Here is a 25,933-nt window from a genome sequence, read left to right as displayed (position 1 = left end):
ATGGCTCCTAACTATGGGTACAGCTATGGGATCCCCATGGCTCCTAACTATGCTAATTTGTATGTGGATTACATGGAGAAACAGTCCATTTTTAATCCTCAAACAACAATTATTGCCTAACATCATTATTTGGAAACGGTATATTGCTGATATTTGTGTTCTATAGAGGGGTGATGCAAAAGAGCTCCAGGCATTCCATGCTTTTCTTAACTGTTGTTCTGAGCATCTGAGATGTACCATGTAATCTGATACACGTCAGATCAGTTTCTTTGATCTTCTGAACCTTTAGGGGGTAATGTTCTATACACTGATCTTTACAGGACACCTACTGATCTTTACAGGACACCCACTGATCTTTACAGGACACCTACTGATCTTTACAGGACACCCACTGATCTTTACAGGACACCTACTGATCTTTACAGGAACCCACTGATCTTTACAGGAACCCACTGATCTTTACAGGACACCTACTGATCTTTACAGGAACCCGCTGATCTTTACAGGAACCCGCTGATCTTTACAGGAACCCTTTACAGGAACCCACTGATCTTTACAGGACACCTACTGATCTTTACAGGACACCTACTGATCTTTACAGGAACCCACTGATCTTTACAGGAACCCACTGATCTTTACAGGAACCCTTTACAGGAACCCACTGATCTTTACAGGACACCCACTGATCTTTACAGGACACCTACTGATCTTTACAGGAACCCTTTACAGGAACCCACTGATCTTTACAGGAACCCACTGATCTTTACAGGACACCTACTGATCTTTACAGGAACCCGCTGATCTTTACAGGAACCCGCTGATCTTTACAGGAACCCTTTACAGGAACCCACTGATCTTTACAGGACACCTACTGATCTTTACAGGACACCTACTGATCTTTACAGGAACCCACTGATCTTTACAGGAACCCACTGATCTTTACAGGAACCCTTTACAGGAACCCACTGATCTTTACAGGACACCCACTGATCTTTACAGGACACCCACTGATCTTTACAGGACACCTACTGATCTTTACAGGACACCTACTGATCTTTACAGGACACCCACTGATCTTTACAGGACACCTACTGATCTTTACAGGAACCCACTGATCTTTACAGGACACCCACTGATCTTTACAGGACACCTACTGATCTTTACAGGACACCCACTGATCTTTACAGGACACCTACTGATCTTTACAGGACACCCACTGATCTTTACAGGACACCTACTGATCTTTACAGGACACCCACTGATCTTTACAGGAACCCGCTGATCTTTACAGGAACCCGCTGATCTTTACAGGAACCCTTTACAGGAACCCACTGATCTTTACAGGACACCTACTGATCTTTACAGGACACCTACTGATCTTTACAGGAACCCACTGATCTTTACAGGACACCTACTGATCTTTACAGGAACCCACTGATCTTTACAGGAACCCACTGATCTTTACAGGAACCCTTTACAGGAACCCACTGATCTTTACAGGACACCCACTGATCTTTACAGGACACCTACTGATCTTTACAGGAACCCACTGATCTTTACAGGACACCTACTGCTCTTTACAGGAAACCCACTGATCTTTACAGGACACCTACTGATCTTTACAGGACACCTACTGATCTTTACAGGACACCCACTGATCTTTACAGGACACCTACTGATCTTTACAGGACACCTACTGATCTTTACAGGAACCCACTGATCTTTACAGGACACCTACTGCTCTTTACAGGAAACCCACTGATCTTTACAGGACACCTACTGATCTTTACAGGACACCTACTGATCTTTACAGGAACCCACTGATCTTTACAGGACACCCACTGATCTTTACAGGAACCCTTTACAGGAACCCACTGATCTTTACAGGACACCCACTGATCTTTACAGGAACCCTTTACAGGAACCCACTGATCTTTACAGGAACCCTTTACAGGAACCCACTGATCTTTACAGGAACCCACTGATCTTTACAGGAAGCCACTGATCTTTACAGGAACCCTTTACAGGAACCCACTGATCTTTACAGGAACCCACTGATCTTTACAGGAACCCACTGATCTTTACAGGAACCCACTGATCTTTACAGGAACCCACTGATCTTTACAGGAACCCACTGATCTTTACAGGACACCCACTGATCTTTACAGGACACCTACTGATCTTTACAGGACACCTACTGATCTTTACAGGACACCTACTGATCTTTACAGGACACCCACTGATCTTTACAGGACACCTACTGATCTTTACAGGAACCCACTGATCTTTACAGGACACCTACTGATCTTTACAGGACACCCACTGATCTTTACAGGAACCCACTGATCTTTACAGGAACCCACTGATCTTTACAGGACACCTACTGATCTTTACAGGACACCTACTGATCTTTACAGGACACCCACTGATCTTTACAGGACACCTACTGATCTTTACAGGACACCTACTGATCTTTACAGGACACCTACTGATCTTTACAGGACACCCACTGATCTTTACAGGACACCTACTGATCTTTACAGGACACCTACTGATCTTTACAGGACACCCACTGATCTTTACAGGACACCTACTGATCTTTACAGGACACCTACTGATCTTTACAGGACACCTACTGCTCTTTACAGGACACCTACTGCTCTTTACAGGACACCTACTGATCTTTACAGGACACCTACTGATCTTTACAGGACACCTACTGATCTTTACAGGACACCTACTGCTCTTTACAGGACACCTACTGATCTTTACAGGACACCTACTGATCGTAACAGTTTGTTGAGGGCTGATAGTTGTCACCCACTTCCCTTGAAAAACAATTTGCCCTACAGCCAATTCTGTCGAATCAAAAGAATTTGCAAAAAACAATCAGATTTCGTGTCACGACATCCGCCTAGAAAGTCGGCCCCTCTCCTTGTTCGGGGACGTCAGGGCTTTCTAGCCACCGCCGATCCACTTTTCATTTTCCATTTGTTCTGTCTTTGTCTTATCACACCTGGCTTCACTCAATCAATTACTTGTTTATTATTTAACCCTCTGTTCCCCATGTTGTATTTGTGAGTGATTGTTTATTGTATTTCCGGTCCGTCGTGGTGCGCTCGTGATGTACTTTTACTCGAAATGACAAATGTACAAAGTAATGTTGATTACTCATATTTGCTGTCCTGCGCCTGATTCTCCACACCAGCTACATACAGGACCCTTACATGGTTGCAGAGTCACTCACCCGAAGAATGGAGTCAGCAGGAGCAGACGCCCTCTCAGTTGCAGTGGAGGAGCGAGTTCAGCAGCACGCGACCATGTTGCAACGTCTGGGCACAGCCATGGATCGCTTGCTGCAGACGATGGATCGTTGGGAGAGAAGGAGGTTTTCCAGCACCTTCACCACCACCCCACTACAACAGGTGCCACTGTCCACCCCTCTTCCACCTGGTGCCAGCGGGATTCGACTCTCGCTCCCGAGGGAGTATGATGGGACTGCTGCCGGATGCCAGGTGTTCCTACTGCAGCTGGAGCTCCACCTGGCGACCGTCCACCCGGCTCCTTGGGGCGTGAGAGTGTGTCCGCCCTCGTCTCCCGCCCCTCAGGCAAAGCCCTGGAGTGGGCCAACGCCGTATGGGTGAGGGAGACACGGCGTTGGAACATTATGTAGAGCGTTTGTTCCACCTGAGGCAGGGGAGGTCAGGAGCGAGCAGGATTTTGCCTTGGTCTTCCGGATCCCCCATGGTTATGTCCCTGGCCGCCAGCACGGGATGGAACGACAGGGCCCTGATCGATCACTACAGGTGCAGTCTGCGCAAGGACATCTGTCGGGAGTTGGCCTGCCGAGACACCACCCTCACATTGGACCAGCTGGTGGACAGGTCCATCCGGCTGGACAACCTGCTGACTGCCCGCGGACGTCTGGATCAGGACCTGTCAGTTCCATCCCCCAGCACCTCCGCTCCGATGCCCGTGGAGCTGGGAGGTGCTGCACTAGGGTCAGGGTGACCAGAGGAGGGGCCATTCCCTGTACCATCTGTGGCCGCAGAGGGACCACTGCTGGTCGGTGCTGGGGGGTTCCTCAGGGAGTCGAGGCAGCAGGCAGGGCACTATCGTGTCACCTCAGGTGAGTCGGCACCAGGCTCACCCAGAGCCCCCTGTTGCTCACATGTATGTGTTTATTTCATTTCCTGAGTTTTCCCCGCATTCCCAGCATAAGGCACCAGTAGATTCAGGCGCAGCTGGGAATTTTATTGATTGTTCATTTGCTCCTAGTTTAGGGATTCCCATTGTTCCTGTGGATATGCCCTTCACTGTGCATGCCGAAGATAGTTGACCACTAGGGTCAGGGCTGATTAGGGAGGCCACCGCTCCACATGGTGACGCAGGAGGGTCTTGAGGAGAGAATCAGCCTCTTCCTTATTGATTCTCCTCTCCTCTCGCCTTCTATAAGAAGAGGGCGACTAAATGACCACCTCATCGACGGGGAGATTGTGCGATAAATCTCCTGGTAGACGCAGCACTTCCCAGGAGTTGTGGGATCCTGCGTGTTACATTATATCCATTACCATATATATATATATATGATTAAATATTATCTGATGTTGGCTGTGTGAAGTATCTGCATTTGTGCACTTGAGCATCATCATGAGAGTAAACAACTGCTTGCTACATCTACTTGCCTGTTTGTGTGTGTGTGACAAGGACTGAGTAACATGGTGTGACCTGCATGTTGCAAAACTGTAGATAACAGCCCAGCAGATGCTTTGTCCTTGTGTTTGTATGTAACCATATTGAGCACATGGTGTGACTTCTTACAAAGTTGTGGTTAAGCAGGCATAGGGAGGGGTGGTCATCATGAGGTTTAACTGAGATGGAAAAATACTGAACAACACAATAGCAGGAACTGAGCAACTGTTCTAACTAGGCTGCGATACCAGAACAGTAAGAATCTATACATCGACGGAGGGAGGACTCCAAGAAGCGCCAAGAGGCGGGGACCCGCCTGAGCGCCTGCGACAGGCTGAGCAAGTTTAAACCACGTTCAGCCTCTACTGTGATTGGCCAACAGACGGGTTGGAACTATGTCCATCACAGTATAAGAGCACTGTTTACATACATCCTGTTAGTTCCCTGTTCTGCCCTGCGTGGTATTACAGTGAGCCCGTATATACAAAAATTGCATTTGCCATTTATTACTTAGCTAATAAAAAATACATAGTATACAATCGGTGACTCATTGTTATATTTATCCTGATACCAGATTGGAATTAACGCAACTCTAACAGATTCACGTGTATCCTCTGTCACAGGAAGATACCGCGACTATGTAAACATATGTCTCCGAATCCCTGGAGCAGGGATACATTTAGCCCTCCACTTCACCTGCCTCCTCGAGTTTCTTTTTTGTGAAGAAGGATGGAGGTCTGCGCCCGTGTATTGACTATCGAGGGATCAATCAGATCACTGTGAGGTACAGCTACCCGCTGCCTCTCATCGCCACGGCGATCGAGTCAATGCACGGGGCTCGCTTCTTCACAAAATTGGATCTCAGGAGCGCTTACAACCTGATGCGTATCCAGGAGGGAGACAAGTGGAAGACGACATTTAGTACCACCTCAGGGCACTATGAGTAGCTCGTCATGCCGTACGGGTTGATGAATGCTGAATCAGTCTTCCTGGCCTTTGTTGACGAGATTTTTCCGGGACCTGCACGGGCAGGGTGTAGTGGTGTATATCGACGACATTCTGATATACTCCACTACACGCGCCGAGCATGTGTCACTGGTGCGCAAGGTGCTTGGTGGACTGTTGGAGCATGACCTGTACGTCAAGGCTGAGAAATGTATGTTCTTCCAACAGTCCGTCTCCTTCTTAGGGTACTGCATTTCCACATCAGGGGTGGAGATGGGGAGTGACCGCATTTCAGCTGTGTGTAATTGGCCAACTCCCACAACGGTAAAGGAAGTGCAGTGGTTTTTGGGGTTTTCCAAATACTACCAGAGGTTTATCCAGGGTTTTGGTCAGGTAGCAGCTCCCATTACCTCACTGCTGAAGGGGGGACAGGTGCGGCTGCAGTGGTCGGCTGAGGCGGAGAGGGCTTTGGTCACCTGAAGGCTCTGTTTACCTTGGCTCCCGTGCTGGCTCATCCGGATCCCTCTTTGGCGTTTATTGTGGTGGTGGATGCGTCCGAGCCTGGGATTGGAGGCGTGCTCTCTCAGCGCTCGGGCACGCCACCAAAGCTCCGCCCCTGTGCTTTCTTTTCGAAGAAGCTCAGTCCGGCAGAGCGAAAATATGATGTGGGGGACCTGGAGCTGTTGGCTATTGTCAAGGCTCTGCAGGCGTGGAGACATTGGCTTGAGGGGGCTAAACACCCTTTTCTCATCTGGACTGACCACCGCAATCTGGAGTACATCCGGGCGGCGAGGAGACTGAACCCTCGCCAGGCAAGGTGGGCAATATTCTTTCCCCGTTTTGTTTTTACTCTGTCCTACAGACCAGGTTCCCAGAACGCTAAGACAGATGCACTGTCCCAGATGTATGACACAGAGGAGCGGTCCATGGATCACACTCCCATACTTCCGGCCTCTTGCCTGGTGGCACCGGTGATGTGGGAGCTGGACGCGGACATCGAGCGGGCGTTACGCACAGATCCCACTCCCCCCCAGTGTCCAGCTGGGCGCCTGTACGTTCCGTCTGCTGTCCGCAACCGTTTGATCTATTGGGCTCACACGTCACCCTCCTCTGGTCATCCTGGCATCGGTCGGACGGTGCGTTGCCTTAGTGGGAAGTACTGGTGGCCCACCTTGGCCAAGGACGTGAGGATTTTGTTTCCTCCTGCTCAGTGTGCGCCCAGTGCAAGGCTCCCAGGCACTTGCCCAGAGGGAAGTTAAACCCTTACCCGGTCCACAACAGCCGTGGTCGCACCTGTCGGTGGACTTCCTGATGCATCTTCCTCCCTCACAGGGCAACACCACGATCCTGGTCGTTGTGGATCAGTCCTGCTGTCTCCTTCCTCTGCCCGGTCTCCCTACAGCCCTACAGACTGCGAAGGCCCTGTTCACTCACGTCTTCCGGCACTACGGGGTGCCTGAGGACATAGTCTCTGATCGGGATCCCCAGTTCATGTCCGGGATCTGGAGAGCATATGCTGTTCGTTCCATCCTGGACTCGAGGCGTCGGGAGAGGGGCCTTCAGTACCTCATGGAGTGGGATGGATACGGTCCGTAGGAGAGATGTTGGGTGCCGGTGGAGGACGTCTTGGACCCTTCGTTGCTGCAGAATTTCCACTGTCTCCATCCGGATCGCCCTGCGCCTCGTCCTCCGGGTCGTCCCCGAGGTCGGTGTCGGCGCACTGCTGGAGACGCGTGTCAAGGGGGGTACTGTCACGACTTCCGCCAAGGTCAGCCCCTCTCCTTGTTCGGGCGGCGTCACTGGCTTTCTAGCCACCGCCGATCCACTTTTCATTTTCCATTTGTTCTGTCTTTGTCTTATCGCACCTGGCTTCACTCAATCAATTATCTGTTTATTATTTAACCCTCTGTTCCCCATGTTGTATTTGTGAGTGATTGTTTATTGTATTTTCGGTCCGTCATGGTGTGCTCGTGATGTTACTTTGTACATTTGTCATTTTTAGTTAAAAGTACGTTGATTACTCATATTTGCTGTCCTGCGCCTGACTCTCTACACCAGCTACACACAGGACCCTTACATTTTGACAGAAATATGGCTGAGACGCAAGGAAAATTCCAGGAGGGGGTACATAAATGGTCAGATTAATACTGCCATTGAGAAAATTCAAAGCAAACCGAGACATGATCTTTTTCAAGGACAGTCTCACAAACATAAATATTCTTGCGTTCTAACTACCCGCTATTCAAGGTGCTCTGAACAAATTAAGGGAATCGTTCACATATATTGGCACATTCTAAGCTCAGATAATAGTATCAGTAATGTGTTTTTGGACCCTCCCTTGATCGTATTCTCGCTGGGCAGAAATCTCAGAGATCAATTGATAAACTCTGATTTACCACCCCAAGATATCCCTGCACAATGTCTATTTGCACCCCTACTGGATGGAAACTACAAGTGTAATGGCTGTGCTCAATGCAATGGCACTTACAAATGTAGATCCTTCTAACAGGGAAGCAGATCCCAATCAAAGGTGTTATCACGTGCTCCACTAAGACAGTATTCATCATATAGCTTGTCTTTGTGGTAAAAATGATGTGGGTAAAACAAAGCACGAATTAAAATAACAAATCTCGGAGCATCATATACCCAGTTGCGGCCCACTTTTTGGAAGAAAACTACTCGATTTCGTCACTGCGTTATATCGGTATTGAAAAGGTCATCCTCCCTAGGAGAGGGGGTGACCTCCACAATTTATTGTTCAAATGAGAGGCTGCCTGGATCTTTAATTTAAAGAGTCTTGCTTCCTTCGGTCTCAACGTAGACTTTGATATGAAGCCATTATTGTGATTTTGCTGTTGTAAATGTTTGTAGGCTTATGTAGCCAAATTGTATCTATGATCGTATGCAATCAATCATGTTTTTGATATGTTATTTTTATATCTGAGAATTAACCAATGATATCAAGCCACACCAGGCCATGATTACAGACACCTGTGTCCTTTGCCACTATATAAACTAGTGACGAAACGTTGGTTATAGTACCTGGTCTGGTGGAGGGATAGTACCAGGACTGGTGGAGGGATAGTACCTGGACTGGTGGAGGGATAGTACCTGGACTGGTGGAGGGATAGTACCTGGACTGGTGGAGGGATACTACCTGGACTAGTGGAGGGATAGTACCTGGACTAGTGGAGGGATAGTACCTGGACTAGTGGAGGGATAGTACCTGGACTAGTGGAGGGATAGTACCTGGACTAGTGGAGGGATAGTACCAGGACTGGTGGAGGGATAGTACCAGGACTAGTGGAGGGATAGTACCTGGACTAGTGGAGGGATAGTACCTGGACTGGTGGAGGGATAGTACCAGGACTGGTGGAGGGATAGTACCAGGACTGGTGGAGGGATAGTACCTGGACTGGTGGAGGGATACTACCTGGACTAGTGGAGGGATAGTACCAGGACTGGTGGAGGGATAGTACCTGGACTAGTGGAGGGATAGTACCTGGACTGGTGGAGGGATAGTATCTGGACTGGTGGAAGGATAGTATCAGGACTAGTGGAGGGATAGTATCTGGACTGGTGGAGGGATAGTATCTGGACTGGTGGAAGGATAGTATCAGGACTAGTGGAGGGATAGTACCTAGACTGGTGGAGGGATAGTACCTGGACTGGTGGAGGGATAGTACCTGGACTGGTGGAGGGATAGTACCTGGACTGGTGGAGGGATAGTATCTGGACTGGTGGAGGGATAGTACCTGGACTGGTGGAGGGATAGTACCAGGACTAGTGGAGGGATAGTACCTGGACTGGTGGAGGGATAGTACCTGGACTGGTGGAGGGATAGTACCTGGACTGGTGGAGGGATAGTATCAGGACTAGTGGAGGGATAGTATCTGGACTGGTGGAGGGATAGTACCTGGACTGGTGGAGGGATAGTACCTGGACTGGTGGAGGGATAGTACCTGGACTGGTGGAGGGATAGTATCAGGACTAGTGGAGGGATAGTATCTGGACTGGTGGAAGGATAGTATCAGGACTAGTGGAGGGATAGTATCTGGACTGGTGGAAGGATAGTATCAGGACTGGTGGAGGGATAGTACCAGGACTGGTGGAGGGATAGTACCTGGACTGGTGGAGGGATAGTACCAGGACTAGTGGAGGGATAGTACCTGGACTGGTGGAGGGATAGTACCAGGACTGGTGGAGGGATAGTACCTGGACTGGTGGAGGGATAGTATCTGGACTGGTGGAGGGATAGTACCAGGACTAGTGGAGGGATAGTACCTGGACTGGTGGACTGGTGGAGGGATAGTACCTGGACTGGTGGAGGGATAGTACCAGGACTAGTGGAGGGATAGTACCAGGACTAGTGGAGGGATAGTACCTGGACTGGTGGAGGGATACAGTAACAGAGGCCTACCTGGAGCAGGTGGCGAAGGCGGTGGTGAAGGGCGTGATGAGGCCGGACAGGAAGCTGAAGGGGTTCTTGCGTGTGAACCCAAAGTAGATGAGAGGCAGGATGACCCCCCCGTGGATGATATGACCCAGGACGGAGGCAAATATGTATTTCCCCAGACTGGTCACCAACAGAACCACATCCTCCATCTCCACTATCTTACTACCCACCAGGAACATGATGCCGAACGGGACGTACCTGAGGTAGGAGAAATATAGAATGTATTTGGTGAGGTGATGACTAACAGAATATCTATTTTTGCTGCAGATTTATTTGAAAGGAAAAGCTAAAACATTTATCAGAAATGTAATTACATGTTTAATTTGATTCTACATAAGTAGGCAGCTTCCCAGTCAAAAAGTAGCTTCTCATGTCAGTGTCAAATGCATAGCGTCAGCAGCCTACAACACCTCCTGCAGTTCTTAAGGAATAAACAGTACAGACTTTATCTAGTGAGCCATCAGAAGATCCTCTTGTTTTCCCTTGGGAATAGTCTTGGGAACCAGGAGAGGCTAATCACATGATCTGGGTTGTTTAAGGTCACTCACCACATGATCCAGGACACCAGCACCATGGTGGCTTCATTGAAAGCGTTGAAGAAGCGTATGAGCTCCTCCCCTTCCTCTCCCAGCTTCCTCAGTGCCACACCGAACACCATGGCAAAGAGAACCAGGCCCAAGATGTTCATACCATCTGGTTCTGTGCCCACAGGAACCTACATAGAACACATAACACAGTTTTGTTTATGTATGGTTGTTAGTTTAAAAAATATATATTAAAAAAACACAGTTCATAACATTTTAACACAGAACATCATAACACAGAACATCATAACACAGAACATCATAACATAGGGCATCAGAACATTAGAACATAGGACATCAGAACATAGAACATCAGAACATCAGAACATAGAACATCAGAACATAGAACAACAGAACATAGGACATCAGAACATAAAACACAGGACATCAGAACATAAAACATAGGATATCAGAACATAGGACATCAGAACATAGAACAACAGAACATAGGACATCAGAACATAAAACACAGGACATCAGAACATAAAACATAGGATATCAGAACATAGGACATCAGAACATAGGACATCAGAACATAGGACATCAGAACATAGGACATCAGAACACAGGACATCAGAACACAGGACATCAGAACATGAAACACAGGACATCAGAACATAAAACACAGGACATCAGAACATAAAACACAGGACATCAGAACATAAAACACAGGACATCAGAACATAGGACATCAGAACATAAAACATAGGACATCAGAACATAAAACATAGGACATCAGAACATAAAACATAGGACATCAGAAAATAGGACATCAGAACACAGAACATAGGACATCAGAACATAGGACATCAGAACACAGAACACAGGACATCAGAACATAAAACATAGGACATCAGGACATAGGACATCAGAACATAAAACACAGGACATCAGAACATAAAACACAGGACATCAGAAAATAGGACATCAGAACATAGGACATCAGAACATAGGACATCAGAACATAGGACATCAGAACATAAAACATAGGACATCAGAAAATAGGACATCAGAACATAAAACATAGGACATCAGAAAATAGGACATCAGAACATAAAACACAGGACATCAGAACATAGGACATCAGAACATAAAACACAGGACAGGACATCAGAACATAGGACATCAGAACATAAAACACAGGACATCAGAACATAGGACATCAGAACATGAAACACAGGACATCAGAACATAGGACATCAGAACACAGAACATAGGACATCAGAACATAAAACATAGGACATCAGAACATAGGACATCAGAACATAAAACACAGGACATCAGAACATAGGACATCAGAACATAAAACATAGGACATCAGAAAATAGGACATCAGAACACAGAACATAGGACATCAGAACATAGGACATCAGAATACAGAACACAGGACATCAGAACATAAAACATAGGACATCAGAAAATAGGACATCAGAACATAAAACACAGGACATCAGAACATAGGACATCAGAACATAAAACATAGGACATCAGAAAATAGGACATCAGAACACAGAACATAGGACATCAGAACATAGGACATCAGAATACAGAACACAGGACATCAGAACATAAAACATAGGACATCAGAAAATAGGACATCAGAACATAAAACATAGGACATCAGAAAATAGGACATCAGAATAGGACATCAGAACATAGGACATCAGAACATGAAACACAGGACATCAGAACATGAAACACAGGACATCAGAACATTGGACATCAGAACATAGGACATCAGAACATAAAACATAGGACATCAGAAAATAGGACATCAGAACACAGAACATAGGACATCAGAACACAGAACACAGGACATCAGAACATAAAACATAGGACATCAGAACATAGGACATCAGAACATAAAACATCAGAACATAGGACATCAGAACATAGGACATCAGAACATAAAACATAGGACATCAGAACATAGGACATCAGAACATAAAACACAGGACATCAGAACATAAAATATCAGAACATAGGACATCAGAACATAGGACATCAGAACACAGAACATAGGACATCAGAACATAAAACATAGGACATCAGAACATAAAACACAGGACATCAGAACATAGGACATCAGAACATGAAACACAGGACATCAGAACATAGGACATCAGAACACAGAACACAGGACATCAGAACATAAAACATAGGACATCAGAACACAGGACATCAGAACACAGAACATCAGAACATAAAACATAGGACATCAGAAATAGGACATCAGAACACAGAACATAGGACATCAGAGCATAGGACATCAGAACACAGAACACAGGACATCAGAACATAAAACATAGGACATCAGAAAATAGGACATCAGAACACAGAACATAGGACATCAGAACATGAAACACAGGACATCAGAACATGAAATAAAACAGGACATCAGAACATAGGACATCAGAACACAGAACATAGGACATCAGAACATAAAACATAGGACATCAGAAAATAGGACATCAGAACACAGAACACAGGACATCAGAACATAAAACATAGGACATCAGAAAATAGGACATCAGAACACAGAACACAGGACATCAGAACATAAAACATAGGACATCAGAACATAGGACATCAGAACATAAAACATAGGACATCAGAACATAGGACATCAGAACATAAAACATAGGACATCAGAACATAGGACATCAGAACATAAAACATAAAACACAGGACATCAGAACATAGGACAAAACACAGGACATCAGAACATAAAACATCAGAACATAGGACATCAGAACATAGGACATCAGAACATAGGACATCAGAACATAGGACATCAGAACATAGGACATCAGAACATAGGACACCAGAACATAAAACACAGGACATCAGAACATACAACACAGGACATCAGAACATAGGACATCAGAACATAAAACATCAGAACATAGGACATCAGAACATAGGACATCAGAACATAAAACATAGGACATCAGAACATAGGACATCAGAACATAAAACACAGGACATCAGAACATAAAATATCAGAACATAGGACATCAGAACATAGGACATCAGAACATAGGACATCAGAACATAAAACACAGGACATCAGAACATAGGACATCAGAACATAGGACATCAGAACATAAAACATCAGAACATATAGGACATCAGAACATAGGACATCAGAACATAGGACATCAGAACATAAAACATAGGACATCAGAACATAAAACACAGGACATCAGAACATAAAACATAGGACATCAGAAAATAGGACATCAGAACATGAAACATAGGACATCAGAAAATAGGACATCAGCACACAGAACATAGGACATCAGAACATAGGACATCAGACATAAAACATAGGACATCCGAAAATAGGACATCAGAACACAGGACATCAGAACATAGGACATTAGAACATAAAACATAGGACATCTGAACATAGGACATCAGAACACAGGTCATCAGAACATAAAACATAGGACATCAGAACATAGGACATCAGAACATAAAACATAGGACATCCGAACATAAAACATCAGAACACAGAACATCAGAACACAGAACATTAGAACATCTGAACATAAGAACATTAGAACATCTGAACATAGGACATCAGAACATAGGACACCAGAACACCAGAACACAGAACATAGAACATCAGAACATCTGAACATAGGACATCAGAACATAACACAGGACATCAGAACACAGGACATCAGAACACAGAACACAGAACACTAGAACATCTGAACAAACATAGAACATCAGAACATAGGACATCAGAACACAGAACATCAGAACACAGAACATTAGAACATCTGAACATAGGACATCAGAACACAGAACATTAGAACATCAGAACACAGAACATCAGAACACAGAACATAAGAACATCTGAAAATAAGAACATTAGAACATAGGACATCAGAACATAGGACACCAGAACACAGGACATCAGAACACAGAACATAGAACATCAGAACACAGAACATTAGAACATCTGAACATAGGACATCAGAACATAACACAGGACATCAGAACACAGGACATCAGAACACAGAACATAGGACACCAGAACATAAAACATAGGACATCAGAACACAGAACATCAGAACACAGAACATTAGAACATCTGAACATAGGACATCAGAACACAGAACATTAGAACATCTGAACATAGGACATCAGAACATTAGAACATCTGAACATAGGACATCAGAACATAGGACATCAGAACATAAAACATTAGAACATCTGAACATAGGACATCAGAACACAGAACATCTGAACATAGGACATCAGAACACAGAACATTAGAACATCTGAACATAGGACATCAGAACATCTGAACATAGGACATCAGAACATCTGAACATAGGACATCAGAACATCAGAACATAGGACATCAGAACACAGAACATTAGAACATCTGAACATAGGACATCAGAACACAGAACATTAGAACATCTGAACATATCCTCAGTTTATTTGATTCAGTAGGCTACCATTTATATAGTCTCCTCAAATGATATTCAGAACAGAGAAAAGAGCTATGCTCCTACTGACCCCTTTAGGGGGACCCACCATTATTGGCACTGGTCAGAGGAGGGTCTACCGTGTCTGTTCATCAGTACCCCTCATAGACTGGTAATTCTCTGCCAATGAATGAGCCAAGCATTTCTATGGGAGCGTCCCAAATGGTACCATAATCCCTATAAAGCGCCATAGGGCCCTGGTTAAAAGTAGTGCACTATATAGGTAATAGAGTGGCATTTGGGACGCATACCCTTGTCAGTCTGACAGCTGGGTACAAGGGGGCGATTCAGAAAACTACCCAGCTGAGTGATGACATGGCTGGGCTTCCTTCCAGTCTCGCTTGGAGGTCAGGTCAACAAGTCAGAAACATTGTCACGTTCCAAGCCGACTACAGTGCAGTAGAGCTGCGCACATTAACCATTGCATGGTGGTCATTTGTGTATTTTATTCCATGTTCATGGTGAACCGACATGTCACGTTTGTTGGCATTTCGTTTCTTTGGAACATCATCCCCTGTGAAGCGCTGTGCCTACATGCTTTCACCTCATGAAGCTCTATGGGATCAAAACGTTGTCAACAGAGGTGATAGTTGGCAGCATCTGTGCTGACTGGACAATGACATAAGTATCTTGGTGATACACAATTTGTTCTCTTTTTTTTCTTTTTTCAAAAGTCTTCTGAAATTCACACAGAAAAGAAAACAGAGAAAAAAATTCTGTCACCACGTTTTCCTGTAGCGATGGTTGACCTTCTCACCCCAGCTCTGTACACATGCACACATACACACACACACACAAACAATCTGCAATGCCAACCAGCCACTACATCTGAGTGTATCTGGACAAAGGCCGCTCCAGGAATCCATCCTCGGACCGCGCCAGACCAGTGTTCCCTGTTTGGACTCTCTCTCTCTTAAAGGCAGAGTCGTTGGTCAAACTAACATGCTAGCGGGCCAGCAGTCCGGGCCTGCCTGGCTATATAAGGGCTGACTACGACACATGGCATAACTGAACAAACACAGGACAGTGACTGACATTGACGTCACAACAGAGGAGCTTGGTCTGATCAGGCTTTAAGGATGTGGATGAATACTGATCACATTTTAAAGAAACAAGTGTTCAACTTGTATTGAGTCCTTTCTGTTTGTTACCAGGCTCCAGGGATATTGCTATGTGTGTTGCTATGGAAGCGGCTGGTCACTTGCGTAGCGTATCGTGACAAGTGTCTTCAACATTGGACAGTGAATCATAGAACAGTGTGAGTGTGTACAGTACGTTGTACAGTACGTTGTCCTCCCACTGGTCTCTCATAGCTGTTTGGGACTTACCCCCAATACCAGACCCAGAGCTGTTTGGGATGTACCCCCAATACCAGACCCAGAGCTGTTTGGGACGTACCCTCAATACCAGACCCAGTGCTGTTTGGGACGTACCCCCAATACCAGACCCAGAGCTGTTTGGGACTTACCCTCAATACCAGACCCAGAGCTGTTTGGGATGTACCCTCAATACCAGACCCAGTGCTGTTTGGGACGTACCCTCAATACCAGACCCAGGGCTGTTTGGGACGTACCCTCAATACCAGACCCAGGGCTGTTTGGGATGTACCCTCAATACCAGACCCAGGACTGTTTGGGACGTACCCTCAATACCAGACCCAGAGCTGCTTGGGATGTACCCTCAATACCAGACCCAGGGCTGTTTGGGACGTACCCTCAATAACACATGCAGAATATGGTGACTAGGATCTTCACTCCATTTCCACTTTTTTCCTGTCTGTTTGTTATTTGCCCTGTCTGTGGACCAGATCCCTCCTGTCTGTGGACCAGATCCCTCCTGTCTGTGGACCAGATCCCTCCTGTCTGTGGACCAGATCCCTCCTGTCTGTGGACCAGATCCCTCCTGTCTGTGGACCAGATCCCTCCTGTCTGTGGACCAGATCCCTCCTGTCTGTGGACCAGCCCCCTCCTGTCTGTGGACCAGCCCCCTCCTGTCTGTGGACCAGCCCCCTCCTGTCTGTGGACCAGATCCCTCCTGTCTGTGGACCAGATCCCTCCTGTCTGTGGACCAGCCCCCTCCTGTCTGTGGATCAGATCCTTCCTGTCTGTGGACCAGATCCCTCCTGTCTGTGGACCAGATCCCTCCTGTCTGTGGACCAGATCCCTCCTGTCTGTGGACCACATCCCTCCTGTCTGTGGACCAGATCCCTCCTGTCTGTGGACCAGATCCCTCCTGTCTGTGGACCAGCCCCCTCCTGTCCGTGGACCACATCCCTCCTGTCTGTGGACCAGATCCCTCCTGTCTGTGGACCAGATCCCTCCTGTCCGTGGACCAGCCCCCTCCTGTCCGTGGACCAGCCACTTCCTGTCCGTGGACCAGCCCCCTCCTGTCCGTGGAACAGATACCTCCTGTCTGTGGACCAGCCCCCTCCTGTCTGTGGCCCAGCCCCCTCCTGTCTGTGGACCAGCCCCCTCCTGTCCGTGGAACAGATCCCTCCTGTCTGTGGACCAGCCCCCTCCTGTCCGTGGACCAGCCCCCTCCTGTCCATGGACCAGCCACCTCCTGTCCGTGGACCAGCCCCCTCCTGTCCGTGGAACAGATCCCTCCTGTCTGTGGACCAGATCCCTCCTGTCCGTGGACCAGCCCCCTCCTGTCTGTGGAACAGACCCCTCCTGTCTGTGGACCAGCCCCCTCCTGTCTGTGGACCAGCCCCCTCCTGTCTGTGGACGAGATCCCTCCTGTCTGTGGACCAGCATCCCTCCTGTCTGTGGAAGAGATCCCTCCTGTCTGTGGACCAGATCCCTCCTGTCTGTGGACCAGCCCCCTCCTGTCTGTGGAAGAGATCCCTCCCGTCCGTGGACCAGCCCCCTCAATCTCCAACACAGACACCTGTTCTTTTATAGTCTATGTTTCCAATGTGTCTTTGTTCTTACTGTACTGTGGTTGTAATTCCACTTCCTTAAGTTGTCATTCGTTTGGTATTTTGGTCTTTCTTGGACGAATAGCCTATGACAGGCTAAATGAGACCCTAACAAACAATCAAACAAACAAACCAACAAATATGAGGGATGTCATAATAAGCACCTTCTGGTAGAGGATGGTTCCATTGGTGTCGTTTCCCACGGCGACCATCTTGTAATCAGTGGCATACTGTGACACGGAGGAAGAGACAGAGAAAACATCAATAGAATATTTTAAACAGTAGTAACTTTATTTAAACAACAATTATTTGTAAGTACATGTATGTTAACAAAGCCATTCATAAACAAGTAACTAGTTAAATTAAAGTACTTAGGATGAAGTATTTATTGTCAGATGTATTAGGTGTTTACACCTGTGCAAGGTTTGCTCCAATGTTCTTCAGATCAGGTGGGAATGAAAGCTAAAACCATGAGTCATTTTTACATTCTAGCTCTATGATTGTGATCCTTCTGAACTCTACGTTTTATACCCTTCAATAAATAACAGGGTAGCACCAGTACATGCAAACACTAAGCAGACGAGACCCTGTTTCAGATGTGTCTTTAGTTCCTGTGCTGATGAATGCCTGTTTCAGAGATGTATTTAGTTCCTGTGCTGATGAATGCCTGTTTCAGAGATGTGTCTTTAGTTCCTGTGCTGATGGATGCCTGTTTCAGAGATGTATTTAGTTCCTGTGCTGATGAATGCCTGTTTCAGAGATGTATTTAGTTCCTGTGCTGATGAATGCCTGTTTGATGAATGCTGATGAATGCCTGTTTCAGAGATGTGTCTTTAGTTCCTGTGCTGATGAATGCCTGTTTCAGAGATGTATTTAGTTCCTGTGCTGATGAATGCCTGTTTCAGAGATGTATTTAGTTCCTGTGCTGATGAATGCCTGTTTCAGAGATGTATTTAGTTCCTGTGCTGATGAATGCCTGTTTCAGAGATGTATTTAGTTCCTGTGCTGATGGATGCCTGTTTCAGAGATGTATTTAGTTCCTGTGCTGATGAATGCCTGTTTCAGATATGTATTTAGTTTCTGATAAAAAAATGTTTTAAAAACAAGATTTTAGTAAGAACTGACTGTTCTTTATGGGACCAGAGACCAGCAGAGACACACAGCAGCTTCAGAGCTGTGGTGGAGAGGACCTGGCAACCAGAGACCAGCAGAGACACAAAGCAGCTTCAGAGCTGTGGTGGAGAGGACCTGGCAGGACCTGGCAACCAGAGACCAGCAGAGACACAAAGCATCTTTAGAGCTGCGGTGGAGAGGACCTGGCAGGACCTGGCAGCCAGACACCAGCAGACAATGGCAGAGACCCCTCTCCCTGTTCTCACACACACTCCTTTTTCCTCTCTGTCCATTGAGTCCCTGCACTCTGAAAGATCTGGACCCCCACTGCTGTTCAGCTGGCCCCCTACCATTCGCCAAAACAACACACACACACACACACCTTTTTCCTCTCTGTCCATTGAGGCCCTGCACTCTGAAAGATCTGGACCCCCACTGCTGTTCAGCTGGCCCCCTACCATTCGCCCAAACAACACACACACACACACACACACACACACACACACACACACACACACACACACACACACACACACACACACAGAATGATCTTCTTGCTTTGTCTCTGAGCTAATTTACCGCCATGCGAAAGATACCTGTGTTGCAGGTAGCTAGATACTTTTGTATATATAGTGTATCTATATATAGTGTATGTGGACACCCCTTCAAATTAGTGGATTCGGCTATTTCAGCCACACCCATTGCTGACAGGTGTATAAAGTCTAACACACAGACATGCAATCTCCATAGACAAACATTGGCAGTAGAATGGCCTTACTGAAAAGCTCAGTGACTTTCAACATGGCATCGTCATTGTCATAAACTGATAGAGACAAACCCCAAGCGACTTACAGCTGTAATCGCAGCAAAAGGTGGCGCTACAAAGTATAAACATTTACATTTACATTACATTTAAGTCATTTAGCAGACGCTCTTATCCAGAGCGACTTACAAATTGGTGAATTCACCTTCTGACATCCAGTGGAACAGCCACTTTACAATAGTGCATCTAAATCATTAAGGGGGGGGGTGTGAGAAGGATTACTTATCCTATCCTAGGTATTCCTTGAAGAGGTGGGGTTTCAGGTGTCTCCGGAAGGTGGCGATTGACTCCGCTGTCCTGGTGTCGTGAGGGAGTTTGTTCCACCATTGGGGGGCCAGAGCAGCGAACAGTTTTGACTGGGCTGAGCGGGAACTGTACTTCCTCAATGGTAGGGAGGCGAGCAGGCCAGAGGTGGATGAACGCAGTGCCCTTGCTTGGGTGTAGGGCCTGATCAGAGCCTGGAGGTACTGCGGTGCCGTTCCCCTCACAGCTCCGTAGGCAAGCACCATGGTCTTGTAGCGGATGCGAGCTTCAACTGGAAGCCAGTGGAGAGAGCGGAGGAGCGGGGTGACGTGAGAGAACTTGGGAAGGTTGAACACCAGACGGGCTGCGGCGTTCTGGATGAGTTGTAGGGGTTTAATGGCACAGGCAGGGAGCCCAGCCAACAGCGAGTTGCAGTAATCCAGACGGGAGATGACAAGTGCCTGGATTAGGACCTGCGCCGCTTCCTGTGTGAGGCAGGGTCGTACTCTGCGGATGTTGTAGAGCATGAACCTACAGGAACGGACCACCGCCATGATGTTGGTTGAGAACGACAGGGTGTTGTCCAGGATCACGCCAAGGTTCTTAGCGCTCTGGGAGGAGGACACAATGGAGTTGTCAACCGTGATGGCGAGATCATGGAACGGGCAGTCCTTCCCCGGGAGGAAGAGCAGCTCCGTCTTGCCGAGGTTCAGCTTGAGGTGGTGATCCGTCATCCACACTGATATGTCTGCCAGACATGCAGAGATGCGATTCGCCACCTGGTCTTAAGGGGGCTGAATAATTTTGCACGCCCAATTTTTCAGTTTTTGATTTGTTAAAAAAGTTTGAAATATCCAATAAATGTCGTTCCACTTCATGATTGTGTCCCACTTGTTGTTGATTCTTCACAAAAAAATACAGTTTTATATCTTTATGTTTGAAGCCTGAAATGTGGCAAAAGGTCGCAAAGTTCAAGGGGGCCGAATACTTTCGCAAGGCACTGTATGTAATCTGTGTTCAGCATGGTTGAAGATTAGATTCCCTCTCCCGCTCTCTCTGTCCCCCCCTCCATCTCTCTGTTACACCCCCCTTTACTCTACCACATCCCATCTGCCTGACGCCTGTACCCTACTTTGGGGGCTCATTCTCTGGGTAGTCAGTCTGCCTCCTTAGCCTGTCACTCCGGCGTTTTGTCCTATGTTGGCTGACATAGTTTGTGGAAGTGGGGGCCTCCAGACTTAATTTAATTAAGTCTATCCCACACCAAAACAGAGGGGAGTTGGTTTAACCATGATGTAGTACTACAGTAGATGACAACAGGTTTTTACCATGATGTAATACTACAGTAGATGACAACAGGTTTTACCATGATGTAATACTACAGTAGATGACAACAGGTTTTACCATGATGTAATACTACAGTAGATGGTGACAATAGGTTTAACCATGATGTAATACTAAAGTAGATGACAACAGGTTTTACCATGATGTAATACTACAGTGGATGACAACAGGTTTTACCATGATGTAATACTACAGTAGATGGTGACAACAGGTTTTACCATGATGTAATACTACAGTAGATGGTGACAAAAGGTTTTACCATGATGTAATACTACAGTAGATGACAACAGGTTTAACCATGATGTAGTACTACAGTAGATGGTGAAAACAGGTTTAACCATGATGTAATACTACAGTAGATGGTGACAATAGGTTTTACCATGATGTAATACTACAGTGGATGACAACAGGTTTTACCATGATGTAATACTACAGTAGATGACAACAGGTTTAACCATGATGTAATACTACAGTAGATGGTGACAACAGGTTTAACCATGATGTAATACTACAGTAGATGGTGACAACAGGTTTAACCATGATGTAATACTACAGTAGATGGTGACAACAGGTTTAACCATGATGTAATACTACAGTAGATGATGACAACAGGTTTTACCATGATGTAATACAGTAGATGACAACAGTAGATGACAACAGGTTTAACCATGATGTAATACTACAGTAGATGACAACAGGTTTAACCATGATGTAATACTACAGTAGATGACAACAGTAGATGACAACAGGTTTAACCATGATGTAATACTACAGTAGATGACAACAGGTTTTACCATGATGTAATACTACAGTAGATGACAACAGGTTTTACCATGATGTAGTACTACAGTAGATGGTGACAACAGGTTTTACCATGATGTAATACTACAGTAGATGATGACAACAGGTTTTACCATGATGTAATACTACAGTAGATGACAACAGGTTTAACCATGATGTAATACTACAGTAGATGACAACAGGTTTAACCATGATGTAATACTACAGTAGATGGTGACAACAGGTTTTACCATGATGTAATACTAAAGTAGATGACAACAGGTTTTACCATGATGTAATACTACAGTAGATGGTGACAACAGGTTTTACCATGATGTAATACTACAGTAGATGACAACAGGTTTAACCATGATGTAGTACTACAGTAGATGACAACAGGTTTAACCATGATGTAATACTACAGTAGATGACAACAGGTTTAACCATGATGTAATACTACAGTAGATGACAACAGGTTTTACCATGATGTAATACTACAGTAGATGGTGACAACAGGTTTAACCATGATGTAATACTACAGTAGATGGTGACAACAGGTTTTACCATGATGTAATACTACAGTAGATGGTGACAACAGGTTTAACCATGATGTAATACTACAGTAGATGGTGACAACAGGTTTAACCATGATGTAATACTACAGTAGATGGTGACAACAGGTTTAACCATGATGTAATACTACAGTAGATGTAGATGACAACAGGTTTAACCATGATGTAATACTACAGTAGATGACAACAGGTTTAACCATGATGTAATACTACAGTAGATGACAACAGGTTTTACCATGATGTAATACTACAGTAGATGACAACAGGTTTAACCATGATGTAATACTACAGTAGATGGTGACAACAGGTTTTACCATGATGTAATACTACAGTAGATGACAACAGGTTTAACCATGATGTAATACTACAGTAGATGACAACAGGTTTAACCATGATGTAATACTACAGTAGATGACAACAGGTTTAACCATGATGTAATACTACAGTAGATGACAACAGGTTTTACCATGATGTAATACTACAGTAGATGACAACAGGTTTTACCATGATGTAATACTACAGTAGATGACAACAGGTTTTACCATGATGTAATACTACAGTAGATGACAACAGGTTTTACCATGATGTAATACTACAGTAGATGACAACAGGTTTAACCATGATGTAATACTACAGTAGATGACAATAGGTTTTACCATGATGTAATACTACAGTAGATGGGGACAACAGGTTTTACCATGATGTAATACTACAGTAGATGACAACAGGTTTAACCATGATGTAATACTACAATAGATGACAACAGGTTTATTAAAACCAAATTATAGTAATGATTAATTGTTCTTGGTGTTGTTTTGTTAATGTTTGGTATCAGTAATATGAGTGAAAAGGCATTACATGGATGTCATTTCTCATTCCTGGCCTGCTGATGATTATTATTCAGCTCTGTGTGTGTGTAGTGTGTGTAGATGACAACAGTGTGTGTGTGTGTGTGTGTGTGTGTGATGACAACAGTGTGTTTACCATGTGTGTGTGTGTGTGATGTTTGTGGTCTTGTTCTGATCTATCCTCGTGGGGACCTGAAATCCCTAAATGTCCCCATGAGAACATGGATAAAAGGACACATTTGATGACAACAGTGTGTTCCTCCCCAAAATTGAACCCTCCTGACCCTCTTTTAGCCTTAATTGACAGACACTCACACAGTTCCAGGAAATGGTACCGGGCAGCCACTGGGCACATTAAAGAGCAATGAGGCGAGACAGGTTGCTAGGCTGTTTGGAATGGAATCACCTCACTATGGTAACGGTTGGTGAAAGAAGATGAGAGGTGCTAAGACGAGAGGGAGAGCAGAACTCTCTTTATTCTGAGTCTCTTCCTTAATGAACTTATATAGACTTTTAACCCTAAGGAAAGGATTTATGGTGTATATATGTAAGGTTTGACCAGAGTAATAGCAGTAGGACAAGAGAGATGACAAGGGGTGGAGAGAGACAGAGTGATGAAGAGAGAAAGAAAGTTAGAGAAAGAGATGAAGAGAGGGGATGAGAGACAAAGGTTGAGACAGAGATGAGAGGAAGATGACGAGGGGTGAAGATGGTGACTGATAGGTTTTACAGATGGAGAAAGATGACAGGGGTGAAGATGACAACTGATAGGTTGAGACAGAGAGGAGAGAAAGATAGAGGGGTGAAAGAGAGACTGATAGGTCCAGACAGTAAGGAGAAAGATGACGAGGGGTGAAAGAGAGACTGATAGGTTGAGACAGAGAGGAGAGAAAGATGACGAGGGGTGAAGAAGAGACTGATAGGTCGAGACAGAGATGAAGAAAAGATGACGAGGGGTGATGTAATAGACTGATAGATGAGACAGAGACCAAGAGAAAGATGACGTAGGGGTGGAGAGGTTTTAGACTGATAGGTTGAGACAGAGAGGAGAGAAAGATGACGAGGGGTGGAGACCATGACTGATAGGTACAGACAGAGAGGAGAGAAAGATGACGAGGGGTGGAGAGAGAGACTGATAGGTTGAGACAGAGAGGAGAGAAAGATGACGAGGGGTGGAGAGAGAGACTGATAGGTTGAGACAGAGAGGAGAGAAAGATGACGAGGGGTGGAGAGAGAGACTGATAGGTTGAGACAGATGAGGAGAGAAAGATGACAAGGGTTTAAGAGAGAGACTGATAGGTTGAGACAGAGAGGAGAGAAAGATGACGAGGGGTGGAGAGAGAGACTGATAGGTTGAGACAGAGAGGAGAAAGATGACGAGGGGTGGAGAGAGGGACTGATAGGTCGAGACAGAGAGGAGAGGAAGATGACGAGGGGTGAAGAGAGAGACTGATAGGTTGAGACAGAGATGAGAGAAAGATGACGAGGGGTGAGAGAGACTGATAGGTTGAGACAGAGGAGAGAAAGATGACGAGGGGTGGAGAGAGATGACTGATAGGTTGAGACAGATGAGAGGAAGATGACGAGGGGTGAAGAGAGAGACTGATAGGTTGAGACAGAGAGGAGAGGAAGATGACGAGGGGTGGAGAGAGAGACTGATAGGTTGAGACAGAGGAGAAAGATGACAATAGGGGTGACAACAGACTGATAGGTTGAGACAGAGAGAATGATTAAGATGACGAGGGGTGAAGAGAGAGACTGATAGGTTGAGACAGAGAGGAGAAAGATGACAAGGGGTGAAGAGAGAGACTGATAGGTTGAGACAGAGAGGAGAAAGATGACGAGGGGTGAAGAGAGAGACTGATAGGTGTGAGACAGAGAGGAGAGAAAGATGACGTGGGGTGAAGAGAGAGACTGATAGGTTGAGACAGAGAGGAGAAAGATGACGTGGGGTGAAGAGAGAGACTGATAGGTTGAGACAGAGGAGAAAGATGACGAGGGGTGAAGAGAGAGACTGATAGGTCCAGACAGAGAGGAGAAAGATGACGAGGGTGAAGAGAGAGACTGATAGGTTGAGACATGGAGGAGAAAGATGACTGGGTGAA

General features: G+C 45.7%; 1 pseudogene; it reads right to left on the bottom strand.

The window, feature by feature from the left end:
• LOC135530448 (neutral amino acid transporter A-like) overlaps positions 1-25,933 on the bottom strand; it is a 52,720-nt pseudogene that overhangs the window by 14,095 nt on the left and 12,692 nt on the right.

Source organism: Oncorhynchus masou, unplaced genomic scaffold (genome assembly GCF_036934945.1).
Source record: "Oncorhynchus masou masou isolate Uvic2021 unplaced genomic scaffold, UVic_Omas_1.1 unplaced_scaffold_1345, whole genome shotgun sequence".
Taxonomy (NCBI): domain Eukaryota; kingdom Metazoa; phylum Chordata; class Actinopteri; order Salmoniformes; family Salmonidae; genus Oncorhynchus; species Oncorhynchus masou.
This window is presented reverse-complemented; position numbering and strand designations above follow the sequence as displayed.